The 13421-nt window shown below is 50.7% G+C and overlaps 1 protein-coding gene across 3 annotated transcripts in view; it reads right to left on the bottom strand.

The window, feature by feature from the left end:
* Nucleotides 1-12458, bottom strand: part of FAT1 (FAT atypical cadherin 1) — a 127714-nt gene extending 115256 nt beyond the window's left edge. For all 3 annotated transcript variants that reach the window (XM_036011727.1, XM_028526451.2, XM_036011728.1), the window contains exon 1: nt 11539-12458. The gene's annotated coding sequence lies outside the window, so the exon portion shown is untranslated. The remainder of the gene's footprint in view (nt 1-11538) is intronic.
* Nucleotides 12459-13421: the final 963 nt, after the last annotated feature.

Below are 13421 nucleotides of genomic sequence, written 5' to 3'. Positions count from 1 at the left end.
TGCACGGACATGGGTGACAGCGTCACTGCGGTGGAACTACTAGTGACATTGACAGTTTCATGTTCGGTTGGAATAGCGCCACATTTTTAGAGTGTTTCTTTTTAAGATGTCTAAATTGCAGGGAAGATAGCTGCATTTTCAGAGAAAAATGTCATGAAGTTGTCAAAAAAACAAAATACGAAATTAAATGGCTCCTGTTTTTCAAAAAGTGTAGATTAAATGTTTAATGATCTCTGAAATCATAACAGGGGTCAAAAACACTGTAGCTTGCTAAGAAAGCCTTTTGTTACTCAGCGATAATCAATTCACAGCTTCCAAATAACATTTATAAATGGAAAAAAATCTGCATTTTTCTAATTACATTATCATAGTCATAGATAGTACTTGTAAAAGCTTTCGTTCCTAGGCTGAAAAATTAATGGGTAGAGCTTTATTGTCTGGGTACATACAACACCTTTCTAAGCTGTCTGAATACATTTTTCAGTAAAGTTGGGTAGGGGACCAGCTATGAACCTCGAATGGAACAGCAGCCTTAAGCTGAATGTACACATCATTGAACTACTTCGGGGAACTCTGCGTGTAGGTAGTTTGACTGTTGCTGCAGTAAGTCTGATAGCTCTAGCAGCAACTGAATTCAGACACGGCCTGCAAAAGGTCAACAACGGACTCCAAGTTCACCGCCAACGGAGCGCAAATCCCTGACGCTGACAGCGAAGAACTGCCGATCTCTCTCCAGAGCACAGAGTCGCTCTTTCTCAGAACTTAAAAATATCAGCGTTTGCCTGATTTAACTAATCCCCAGTCATTTTTAAAAAAGTTTTCTTGCCCCGAAGAAAGTTAAACAGACTTCCTCATTTCTAAAGAGCCTCTGTATTATAAAACCGACTGTAATTTTCCGGCTCCACGAGCCTGTACAACACGTTGGTGGGCACCGTGAGGGTGGCTGTGTCTGGTGGTTCTGGGCTAGTGGGACGTGAGAGGCGAGACGGGCGACCGGGGGCTGCCTGTGCGGATTCTGGCTGGGCCAGGCGACCCTGCGCTGTGCCCTGCGCTGTTCCCTGCGCTGTTCCCTGCGCTGAGACGCCGCACATCCAAACACGCGACCAGGGCCTGCTTCCCATCCTCCAGCCACTTTCTCCTCATCCACCCTCCAAGGCACACGTCGTCCACAGAGCAGCTCAATAAACAGGCTGTTTACTTCTTCTGATTTAAGATAATCTCACCGAATGTATTTTCCTCCGCCAACAGAAACCATTCAAATGACGTTTTGGCGGGGTAGTCACTCATGAACACCCGCCACCTCTTCCACTCCCGCATTAGTGCGTTTTCATTCCAGGTCACATGGGATGCTCCTGTGCACTCAGGCAGCAGAGGCATCTCAGTAAGTAGTGTGAGTGGTCCCTGTACAGTGAGGAAACGCAAGTGTCACGCAGACAGCCTTTCCTCGTCCTCTGCCTCTGTCTTCTTCCCACATCTCAGAGGAGACGGGGCCCACCCGAGCTACAAAGAAAGGCACCCTCGATGCCCCCAAATTCTGCCTCTTCTGCGGCTCTTCCCCAAATCCCCTCTCCCACTCAAACATCGCACTCAAACGCCCCCCTCACTGCAGCCACGCTGTGCAGAGTCTACGAATACACACAGCGCTGTTTCCGCAGCCTAGTGGCTACACGCTCCCCTACAAATACACACAGGCTCATCCCTACCCAAAGGTGAACTTCATTCAAACCTCCACCCTCTGCAAACCACACCCCCTTTCTCTCCTTCTCACACTGGCAGACGGTAGTTTCTGGGTGCTACCCTCACTGCCTCAGAACCCCCCTCCTCTCAAGACCTGACCTCTGCCCTCAACTGCTCCCCACGACCTCGGGTCCACCTGGCAACAGAAGTGGCTTCTCCCAGCACCACACACTAATGCCAAACCAAGTGACCTTCTCCTCAGCACCCACCTTCTTGGACTCAGCGGCACATCTGACGCGGTTTGCCCCTAATCCCCTGTGCCTCTTGTCCTTTGTATTGCCACAGACTGCCTGAAACAGAGAGGCAATGCATAACATGTAACGAATAAATGGCACGATTATCCTGATTCTCTTCCATTCGTTTACCCTCTACACTGACTCTCTCACCTTGAAGTCCGGCACTGCAAACTTCTGACTTCCGACTTTGTACACACGCACGTAGTAAGGCCCCCAAAGATCTCGTGCACTTCGCGGTGGCTGCGGAAGGCTGGGGTGGCTGCAGCAACTCCTGCCGCTAAGACAAGAATCGAGTTTGCCACCTTGGTTGACTGGTCCTTTCACCAATCCTCTGCAGTGCGTGCACCATACTGTGGGACAGCCCCTGACCCACAGAACTTCCTTCAAAAGGGAAGTCAGTCCTCTCAAACCCCGCCACTGCTTTTATCGGCCAAGTGTGTTTCAATGACCTTCAAAGAATCTTCACCGTGAGTAGATTCCATCGCCAGCAACCACTTTCTTTGCTCGGCCGTGAGAGGCAGCTGCTCATCTGCTGACGTTTGACCATCAGGTGGCAGTGATCCTGTCCCGACCTCAGGCTGCAATTCCAGTTCCCTCGTGATTTCCACCAGGTCGGCGGTGACTTCCTCCACCGGGGTCTTGAACTCCTCCAAGTCATCCACGGGGGCTGGAATCCACTTCCTCCAAACTCCTATTGACACTGACATTTCGACCTCTTCTCTCGAGTCACGAAAGTTCTTAATGGCATTTAGCGAGGTGAATCCTTCCCAGAAAGTTTGCAACTTCCTTTGCTCAGTTCCGTCAGAGGAATCACTATCTCTGGCAGCTATATATAGCCTTGCAAAATGTATTTCTCAGTAAAGAGACCTGAAGGTCAGAAGTACTCTTTGATCCATGGGCTGCAGAATGGATGTTGTGTCAGCAGGCATAAAACATTAATCTCGCTGCACATCTTTATCAGAGCTCTTGGGTGGCCAGGTGCATTGTCAACGAGCGGTCCTATTTTGAAAGGGATCTCTTTTTCTGAGCAGTAGGTCTCAGCAGTGGCCTTCACACACAGGGTGGGGCAAAAGAAGGTTTACGGTCGTGTGTCCGAACAATACAGTAATTAAATAACAATACAAGAATCAACTGTTTCTCAGACCCACAACTGTAATTAATCCAACGTCTGCCCCGCCCCAGATGCAGCAAACCGTGTTGCGAACAGATGTGCTGACATCTGGCTGTGTTTCCCCTTCGCAGAGCGCAGGCAGAGTCGGTTTAGCACAATTCCTAAGGACCCCAGGATTTTAAAGTGAAAAGCAGCACAGTCACCACAGTCACCAGCTGCATCAGCCCCTGACAAGGGAGTCAGCCTGTCCTTCGAAGCCTGGAAGCTGGGCATTGACTTTCTGCTCTCTGGCTAGGAAGGTCTAGCTGACGCCTTCTTCCAACACAAGGCTGCTTTGTCTACACTGAAAATCTATGGTTAGTGTAGCCACCTTTATTAATCGTATTAGCTAGAGCTCCCAGATAAACTGCCATAGCGTTTGCATGAGCACTCCAAGCTTCACCTTGCATTTTTACGTTCTGGAGACGGCTTCTTTGTTTAAACCCATGAACCAACCCCAGCCAGCTTCAGGCTCTCCTTCTGCAGCTTCCTCACCCCTCTCAGCCTTCAGAGTTGAACAGAGTTAAGGCGGTGTCCTGGATTAGGCTTTGGTTTGAGGGAATGTTGTGCAACTGGCTGGACTTCCATCCAGACCAGCAACCCTTTCTCCATATCAGCGGGAATGATAAGAAGTTTTGCTTTCTTATCATTCCTGTGTTCACTGGAGTAGCACTTTTAATTGCAAAAACTTTTCCTTTGTATTCGCCACTTGGTTGTTTGGCCTACCTCTTGTCCAAACTCAGCCTTCGACATGTTTTTCCTCATTCGGCTCAATCATTTGTAGTTTTGATTTAAGGTGAGACATGCAACCCTTCTTTCACTTGAACACCCAATTTCAACACTGCTGTGTCTTGGGGAACAGGGAGACCCCCGGAGAGGAGAGACGGGGAAAGGCCGGCTCAGGGGTGCAAGCAGAGCACACACATTTATGGATTAAGTTCCTGGTCGTACATGAGTGTGGCCTGTGTGCCCCAAAGAGTTACAGGAGTAACACAACGTGAGAGATCACTGATCCCAAAACCACCACAACAAATACAACTGAAAAATCAGAAACATTGTGAGAACTACCAAAATGTTACACAGCGCCAAGAAGCCAGCACACGCTCCTGGAGAAAGGGTGCTGACAGGCTTGCCTGACTCTGGGTTGCCACAAGCTTTCCATTTGTAAAAAAAAAAATCACAGCATCTGTGAAGTGCAATAAAATGAGGCATGCCTGTAACAGGGATCCTACTGTCTTGTCCCACTTCAGAGAAGTTTCACCTCTTCCCAAATCACCCACGTTTGCAGTCTACGAAATGAAATGAAGAGGAAAGGGCTGGGAGACATAAAACTTATGATCTAGCCCCAACTTTGTCACCAATCCACTCTGTGAATTGAATGAAATTACTTAACACTTGGAAGGCATTTCTTTATTTGAAAAACCAGAGATTGGCCTAAAATCTCTATAGCCCCCCACCCTCCACAGATACATCTTCTTTCACCCTCTCTCCAAATACACTCAACATGTGCTCTCTCTCTCTCTCTGAAAGTTCAGGATTTTTTAAAAGATTTTATTTATTTATTTTTAGAGAGGGAAGGGAGGGAGAAGAGAGAGAGAAAGAGAGAGAGAGAGAGAGAGAGAGACATCAATGTGTGGTTGCTGGGGGCTGTGGCCTGCAACCCAGGCATGTGCCCTGACTGGGAGTCGAACCTGTGATGCTTTGGTTCGCAGCCCGCGCTCAATCCACTGAGCTATGCCAGCCAGGGCTTTCAGGATTTCTATGACCTTTTATTCTATGACCTTTGGAGGCCAAACTTCCTCTAACTTTTACCTAGACTTGACTTTCTCCCCATTTCTCAAAACTGTCCCCTTTCCACTTCTGCGGCCGCCACCTCGTTCAGCTCACGTCTGTGGTCTGTGTTCGTTCAGACGCAGCATCTGCAGAGCCGCTCCGGGCTTCCTGCTCTCTGGTCCCCATACTGGTTAGCTTCTACGGGGCAATCAAATTAATCTCAGTAAAGCTTCTTTGTAATACTATCCCCTAGTTTACAAACATTCAGTGTTTCCCCTCAAGTGCTGATTAAGTATATCCTCCTCTGCCTTGTATCAAAGGCCTTCGACAATCTGTCCAATACTTCCTTTCCTAATTTAATCTCCCAATTTTACTTCTTCCTCTTTGGAACCCAAACAGTCTATCCCACCAGCTGGAAACCACTCAGCTGTCTTGGGCCGTGAAACCACCTAGTGGGGGCGGCTCCGAATCTGTACCTTATCCACCCTGTACCTTCTGAAAGGTAATGCAAACATGACCGCCCTGCACTCCTCACAGACCGTTTAGTTATCTTCACCTTTTTCTTCACCATTTCTGTATTTCCTCCCCTTCTAAACCACGGCCCGATAAAACTACCCTCCCTGTCTTTGTAATCCAGTGTAAGCCCTACCTATAGGGCTTCTGTTCCACCGGCACAAGGAAAAAAGGCAATTCATAATCGAGTCAAAACAGAATGAAAGAAGCACCGAGGATAAACCAATCGGGCCTTTTTAACTGCAGATAACAGGGCACGCTCAGGTCCCAGGTCTCTTCTCTCACTATCATCACACTACAATACAGTCACAACTAATCACTAGTCCTCGACAACTAACTAATTAAGGTTTCCACAACCTGCTTTACACGTGTCATCTCCACCCCTTGACTGGTCCCTCCCGATTCACTTTTCCCTCAGAGGTCACCCCATCCTAATATCCACGGACCCCCGGTCCCCGCTCACTGGGGCATTGTGGGGAGCTGCCTTGACCCTGATGGATATGACTGTTGGTTCGTCTTTTCTCCTGCACTGGACTGTAAGCTCCTTGAAGGCAGGAATACGACTTGTTCGCCCTGTCCTGGGGCAGAGGAGATCCACAGTTACTGGGTTTGTGAGTGAACAGATGGATGAGGATTCAGAAGGGAGAATGGAAGCAGGACGGAAGGACCGGAGGGGCGGGAAGGAGGGATAACAGGGAATAGTAACACATCCACTACTTTGACACTGACAGGAAACCCAGGTGCCACCACCGGGCCAGTAAGGGCACTGCAGATGGCTGGCTGCCCTGGAGAAGGCTCTAACTTCCAGCGGCTCGGGGAGGGGTCACCACCTCTCCCAAAATGCCTCCAAATTGGGTTAGAGGTGATGCTAGATCAGGGTCTGTACTGCAGAGTTCGGCATGAAGTTGTATATATACCTGAATATTCCATGAAGGACAAGGATTAAACAATGACTGATTCTCCTACGTGGTTTGTGTAAGACATTTAATTATAAATTCATCTCCACATATATAATAAACTATAAAATTAAGCGAGAATTTCGTCAATACACTTGAAGCTGGGACTGAAAAGAAAGATGAATTTAAAAAAAAAACTTTAAAATATAAAATATACAGATTCTTCATCTGACCATCTACACTTTTGAAATGAAAAGCTCCTCTCAGATATGAGAAAACAGCAACTCTCTGATCTTCATTAAATGAGTTACCTGCATCACTCATTTCAAAAACTCCTGCCCAGTACCTAAGGATAAACTAACACTTGCAAACTGAACAATTAAGTGAGACAGAGACATACAGTTGGGCTTCATCATCTACATGATTCCATCAAAAGATTGCTTCCCTACTGCAATTTCCCACCCATAAAGGCTAAGCACACACCTAGCCTTCTGGCTTCCGGCTATGAAGGAAGTCAGGTCCTCTGGACCGGAAAGTAGGCCTACAGTCGACACAACATTGGATGCAACAACAACAAACTAGTTTGATTCAGTTTCTTGGCTCTATGTAACATCTGCAAAACCTGGGCGGAGCACAGGTGGCTGAGACTTGCTAAGAGAGTTAAAAACAGATCCTCACCCTTTCACCTACCACATTCACAGGCACGCCTGCCCAGAGGTGGCTCAGGAGCACAGTCTAAGGGGGAGGGGGGTGAAAACTGTTAGTCTGCACACAATTTTGAGATTCCTCTTGTGGCACCTGTCTAGAATATGGATTTGAACAACCTATTGACATAGTAAGAACCTTCTGGGGAGACTTCTAGGAAATCATTAAAAGATACCAATGAACATACAGTTGGCCTGAATGAGTTTATGAAATCCTCGACCAATCTCACCTCCTTTCAGAATGATAAAGAATTCGGCTCATTTAAAATGTTCATGTGTGCAAGAGACAGGCCTACAAATCCATGTAAACTTTATTCAACTGAAACCCAGCATCGATCTTGTTAAATGCCATGCCTGGCATGATTTAGAGTTCTAGCAACTGTTTTTAAAACTATGTAATGTTTTAAGGGCTTTTACATCCATCTTAAGTTAACTTAAATAGATACCAAGGGAAGGGACTAATAACTGAGGAACCAGAGCTGGCCTCCTAAAGCACGAAGACAAAGCCAAGCATCAGAGTTATCCTCTGTAACTAGAGAAACAAACTTTCATGAGTAACTTCACTAACTAGATGCGCTGCATAACCGCCACAACTCTGAGAGCAATACGGGCAACCACTGCCATGTCTAGTTTCAACACGCGCAAGGTATCTCCGGAAACCACCGGAACCCACATCTGAATATCTGAAAACTTAAGAACCTGCTTCTGTAAAGTAAATAAAAAGAAAATATGCCTTTTAAGTATTTCCCCGATTGTAATAGTCACTGCAAATACCCAATTTAAAAAAAAATCGACTCTACCAGGCACCAGGGAGGTGCTTAACAAAAGCCACTTAATGTAACCACAGATCAGAAGCATGGGGAGGGGGACCCCTTTAACTGCATAGAAAATATTTATGAGTTTACTTTCCTTATGCACACAATTGGGTCCTTGTTTTCAAAGCCCTGCAACTCCCATCAATGGAACAAAAAAAAAAAAAAAAAACTGAAGAGACAGCAGAAAGTTAGCTTCCTAGAAGAAGGCACTTTGAGTAAGGAAGAGCACCAAAGAACCAGAATCTCTTCTTTAAAAAAAAACTGATTTCACAAGTTTCTCGTCTTGAAAAGACAGAAACAAACGGATACACTGTGCGAAGGTGTAGCCGGCACTTTTTCAATCACATCTACCTACATTCAGCCGGTGGGTTCTGAAACCCCGGGGCCGCGCTCCCTCGGGGCACACAACATCTGGCAGAACAACTCTGCGACTCCATTTCAAAGATGCCATCTGACGACTGGCCTCTCCTTTCACCTCTCCTCCACTGTGAGTGCTATTTCATAAACTGGAAGAATCAGCCCGGCAGAGCGATCAGCAAGCCCTTCCAGACAACGACTGTTACCGAGGAGCGTGGAGCGCGCTGGGCAAGTTTCCCAGCTCCAGGGCGCAGCGGAAGTCCTCGCCCCCGGGGCCACCCGGTAGCCCCGCGCCGCGGCGCCGCTTTGATTTCCAGCACTGGCTCCAGGACCAGACCGGTGCTGCTGGGGCCGGCTGGCTGGCGAGCTGATTCCCATTCCCTGCACGTTGCGAATCGTTCCCCCTCCCGCTCCTGCGCCCCGCCTCCGCCCCCTCGCCTGGCCACCGATCCCCGAGCCAGCAATGAACTTTTCAGTGGGCAGGCGCCACGGCACTGCCCACCTTCCAGCCCGGCTTTCTTTCACCCCCTTTTCCAGAGCTCCCGCAGGAGCACCGTCTGCTGCTGGGCAATCTGGCGAAAGCACCCCAGCAGCTCCAAGTCCGCCATCCGACACAGCTCGCTGCATGCCTCCCCGGCACCGGCGGCGGGGCACCCCTCGCCCACCCTCCCTGAAGCTCCAACTTCGTTCCTATCAAACTTACAGCAAAGTTGGCCTCAGGTGGCGGTGGCGCTTTCGGAGGCCGCGCGCCTCGTCGCCTCAATGCTCCCCGGGGCAGGGATCGGGCTGGCCGGGGGAGTCCCTGGGCCCGCAGAGCCGCATGGTGTCGCGGGCCAGGTGTCTCCCGCCCGCCCCTCGCGTACCCCACTCCCGGGATCGCAAGCACCGAGTAGATCCCTCCGCCCGCGGCCACGCCCGCGAGCGCCGGCGCTCGTTTCTGCGGCTCGGAAACTCGAGCAGACTTTCCCTGGCGGCGGGACTCTGAGCCCGGGGATCCCCGGCGACGATGCCCCGTAGGGAGTCAGAGGCCCGCTGCGGGTCCAGCCGCCAACTCCTGGCGTGGAGTCCGGCGAGTACCCAGGGCGATCTTGCGACACCCCGAGGAACCGCGTGGGGCTTGCTCTAGTGCCTGTGTCGTTATGGCCAGCCCAGATTTGTGCAGAGAATGAATTTGTAATGCTTCTTACTGGGAAAGGGAAAGTTGAAAAAAAAAGCCATCTAAGGCTAATGAAAAAGCTTCCCACGCCTCCCTTGAGATTGTCTAGAACCCTCAGGGAATTCCTAAATCTGCATTTGAATGCCTCGGTTCCGGGTCTGCCGTAGCTTGGAGGGGAGGAGGTGTAAAACCCTCCAAAAGGTCTGAAAGGAATGCAGTTAGATCGGAATGACTTCCTCCTTAAATCATTAAGATCCGTAAAGATAAGAGCGCTTCCTCCGAGACCTCTTAGTGCGGGGCTAGTTAGTCCCCCTAACCTCCCCGACCGCGGTGAGGAACCCCAGCACCCGCCTCCGCCGGCGAGCACTCGCGACTCGCAGGTCTGCGGGACAAAAGGCATCCGTGCCTCCTCGTGCGCTTTCCCAGCCGGCTAACCGGCTAAGTCACACCCTGCAAACGGAACCCTTTCTAACTTGAAACTACAAGTTCCCGAGAGAGAAAGGGAAGCCCCGGGCGTCCAGACTCCCCCTGTGGGGACTCCCCACGCCGGGCGCGCAGTCCCGCGTTCCCTACAGGGAGCCGATGTCAGCGCCAGCCAAGCTCCAGACGCCCGGGCTCCGAGCAGCTGAGACGCCGCGGAAGCCTGGAATGCTCCCGGGCTTTGGGAAACAGCCCCGAGAAGAGGGCGGACATGACCTCGGAAAGTTTCTGGGGCTCGAACAGTTTAACTCTGTGAGGACAAAGAGGTCTGATTTCCCCGGAGCCGGTGGAGGGGGCTGCAGGGTGAACTGCCCGGCAGATGGGGGCGAGGGAGTCTAGGGTCAAAGGGCCAATTTCCTTGGTTCAACATTAATGCAGTCTCCTCTTAAGCCGTCTTAAATAAGGTGATGGAAAAAATAAAGGTGTCTAGCAGGTAATGGCTGGGAAGGAAAAACAATGCCTGCGGCGTGAGTATGCTGGTGCCCAGCACTAACAAGAGTACGTTGTGTGTCCCCTGCGCATTATTCAGAATACACACAAACTCACACCCCCCACAAACACTACCATCCGAACACGGCCACAAATGCGCAAAGTGCTCCTGCCGTTATAGGTCAGTTTCATACATGGGTGCCTCAGAAGTAGGTGATCGTCAAACTCAAATCAGTTTTCGCCATTTGCCGAGTGGTAACTCGGAACCAAACACATCCACACAAGATACACCAACAGCGGGGGGTGAGGAGGTAAAAGTAGAAAGACATCTTCCCGCAACATAAAATCACAAGCTCTCTTTAATGGCACGAAAGAATTCCTGCAGAAAATTACCATTCGCTAATAAATAACAACGCTTACTCCAGCTGTAACATCTGCTTGGGAGTCCCGGTGTTCCAGGCTTACTAAGAAACCTAATTGCCTGGATGAAGTTGCACTTGGTCGCCACAGGTACAGCAGAGAGCCAAGGATGGGGATTTCAGACTCCGGCGCTGCCACGTCGTTACCAATCCTTTACCCCCAACAGAACAAAATAGAGGTGCCTTTTGGGTACCGTCGAATTACCTTCGCATGGAAGAGAAATGTAGCTCGAGCTCCACGTTTCTCCTTTCAATAGTCGGCCCTAACTAACCTGGTCCCCAAAGGCCTTTGGAAATTAGGGGAATGGGGGACGGTTCCTGAAAAACAACAACGCTTTCCTCCAGCACCTCCTCTGAATCCAGTCCACTCAAACTGCTATTTGTAAATGACATACAGAAGGGGCCGGAGTAGGTGGCAAGTGAAGGCTAGGGTAGCGGCGACGGAGTTCACGCCCACGTCCCAGGAGCAGGTCCAAGTTCGCTGTGCGCAGAGAACCCGGCAGGGAGCGCGCTCCCTGCCCGGTGACCAGCCTAGAGGGCGCTGCGCCACTGTGAATGGCGCGGTCCGGGATGCGCCCTCCCTGGGCACCATTTCTATAATAAGTTACATCCAAAATAATGCACAAACAGCATAGCTTTTCAAGTTCTTTTGAACAGTGCTCTGTATGTATTTTACGAATCCCCAAACCTATGCATGCCGATCTTTCATTTTCCAGCCAGGCACAGCCAGAGTGGGGGGGAGCGCAGCTCGCCGAGGGGAGAGCCTGCAGGATGCACACGCTTCCCTGCACTAGGTTAGAACCCAATACCCCACGTAATTTCATTTACGTTTAAACTTAAATGCATAAGTCTTCCATTAGACAAAGAACTCACCAGTCCAGCCGAGTCCTCGGTGCTCCGCTTTAAAGTCTTCGGCGGCTCCGTAATCCCCCAAGCGATTTGGATATTTGTTACAAGCCGTTTCTGAAGTACCAACTTTGCCTCCCACGGATCTTCAGCATGTCCCCGACAAGAGTGCGTTCCACCCGCGCTGCCCGGACCCAGGTGGCCGCATCTCCGGAGGCTTCCGTCCTGGGTGAAACTTAAGCACCGAAACGAGGCGAGCGGAGAGTGCGCGAGGGCTCGAAAGAGGGCCGAAGAGAAGCCAAGTTTGTCCGGACTTGTCCAGGCAGCAAACCGCCGAGTTTGAGAGTTGCGGCCGGGAGCTGCGGCGGATCACTGCCTCTTTCCCCACTCCCTCCCTCTGGGGAGAGCTGGGGGGAGGGGAGGTGACGTCAGCGCCCCGCCTCGCCCCAACCCGGAGGCTGGGAAGGGATTCTCCGGCGGGGTCCGCCTCCGGGACAGTAGCGGCGGCGAGCCGGGAAGCTGGAGCCGGCTCACCTGCCCAGCTGCGGTCCCTCCCGCGCAGCGTCTGCGCCTCTGCCCCGCCGCGTCTCCGGGCTCCGCAGACCGCAGGCGTTTCTCCAGCCCGGCACCGGAGCGGCCCCCGGCCCCGCTGCGCGCCCCTCTCTGGCTGCCTTTCCAGCCCCCTCCGGCAGCGATTCCCACGCCTGGAACTGCAGGTGATGATGCTCTCCCTCTGCTGCAGCTGAACGGCGGCGTCGCGACGTGTTGCCTGCTCGGGTGTTGCAGGAAGGAAACGCGAACAGTCCCTGCAGACCGGCCTGGACGACCTGACTTGTACTTTTGAAGCCCTCCAACTTCTGGGGGTGATATATTTTAAATACTTCTTGTGCTCCAGCGCCGTTTGTGGTCTTTGTGTTGAAAATCACGGAGCCATATTTTAAGCTCCCAATCCTCTCCAAAAGCGCCTACGTTTTCAGACTGTACTCTGAGGCGGGGAAGGTTCCGAGGGGTGGGGGGGAGAGATGGGGAGGAGCCAATTTGTGATGTTTCTTACAAGTCTTCACAGGGGCCAATGCACAGAGGAGTTGTGTACTCCTCGTAGTGTAGACTAAGGTACTCGCCAGCACTGTTGATGTTTAATTTATACGTGAATGCGTCGTTTTTATGTAAGCGTCCAGGCCCCGGAGAATTTTTTTTAGTGTCGCTAAATGACTAAAATAAAATATCTCCTGAACAGCCTGAGATTCCCAGGGAGTCATTTCTGTGAGTTGGTTGACACTATTCCCAGAAAGTTAGCATGAGAATTCCGGGATACCTAGGAGAGGGCCGGAGTGGGGGGAAGCGGGGGGGTGGGGGGGGGTGGGGGGGGGCGCGTTGCTCGGAGTGGCTTCCATCACTGCATTTGCAGTCCTGGATGTAAGTCTAGTGGTCATTTCAGCTGACCCCTGTGTTCGAAAGGCAAAGAGCAAAACCCGGAAGGCACAGGACATGAGAGGCAGAATGAAACACTTAAGAGAAAGATTAAATGTTGGAGGGGTGTATGTGCTTAGTCTGGAGAAAGTCATGTAACCTACCTAAATTTCAGTTTTCTCTTCTGTGGGTGGGGAGTAATGTCGGTTCCACGAGGTAAAAATGTACTCGTGTGTTTGTCCATTCAAAGACTGTATATCAAGTGCCATTTACTTGCCAGGGAGATAACATTCATTTGTGCAGACAGCACCCTTGCTGATGAGCATGCCCTAAAGAGTCTAGCAAGCACAGAGTGGTTAATATATTTTCTTACCCACCCTTGTTCTTTACAATGTCTCCCTTTTCTCATCTGTAAAATTAGGAAGGGCTCAAGGGAGGTTGTCGCAAATAATTCAGAATAGTTTTTGATTTGCAAGGAGGGGAGAACACGGAGAGACTAG

This window comes from Phyllostomus discolor, chromosome 11 (genome assembly GCF_004126475.2).
Source record: "Phyllostomus discolor isolate MPI-MPIP mPhyDis1 chromosome 11, mPhyDis1.pri.v3, whole genome shotgun sequence".
Lineage (NCBI taxonomy): Eukaryota > Metazoa > Chordata > Mammalia > Chiroptera > Phyllostomidae > Phyllostomus > Phyllostomus discolor.
The sequence above is the reverse complement of the archived record's forward strand: the minus strand, read 5'-3'. Positions and strand labels throughout refer to the sequence as shown.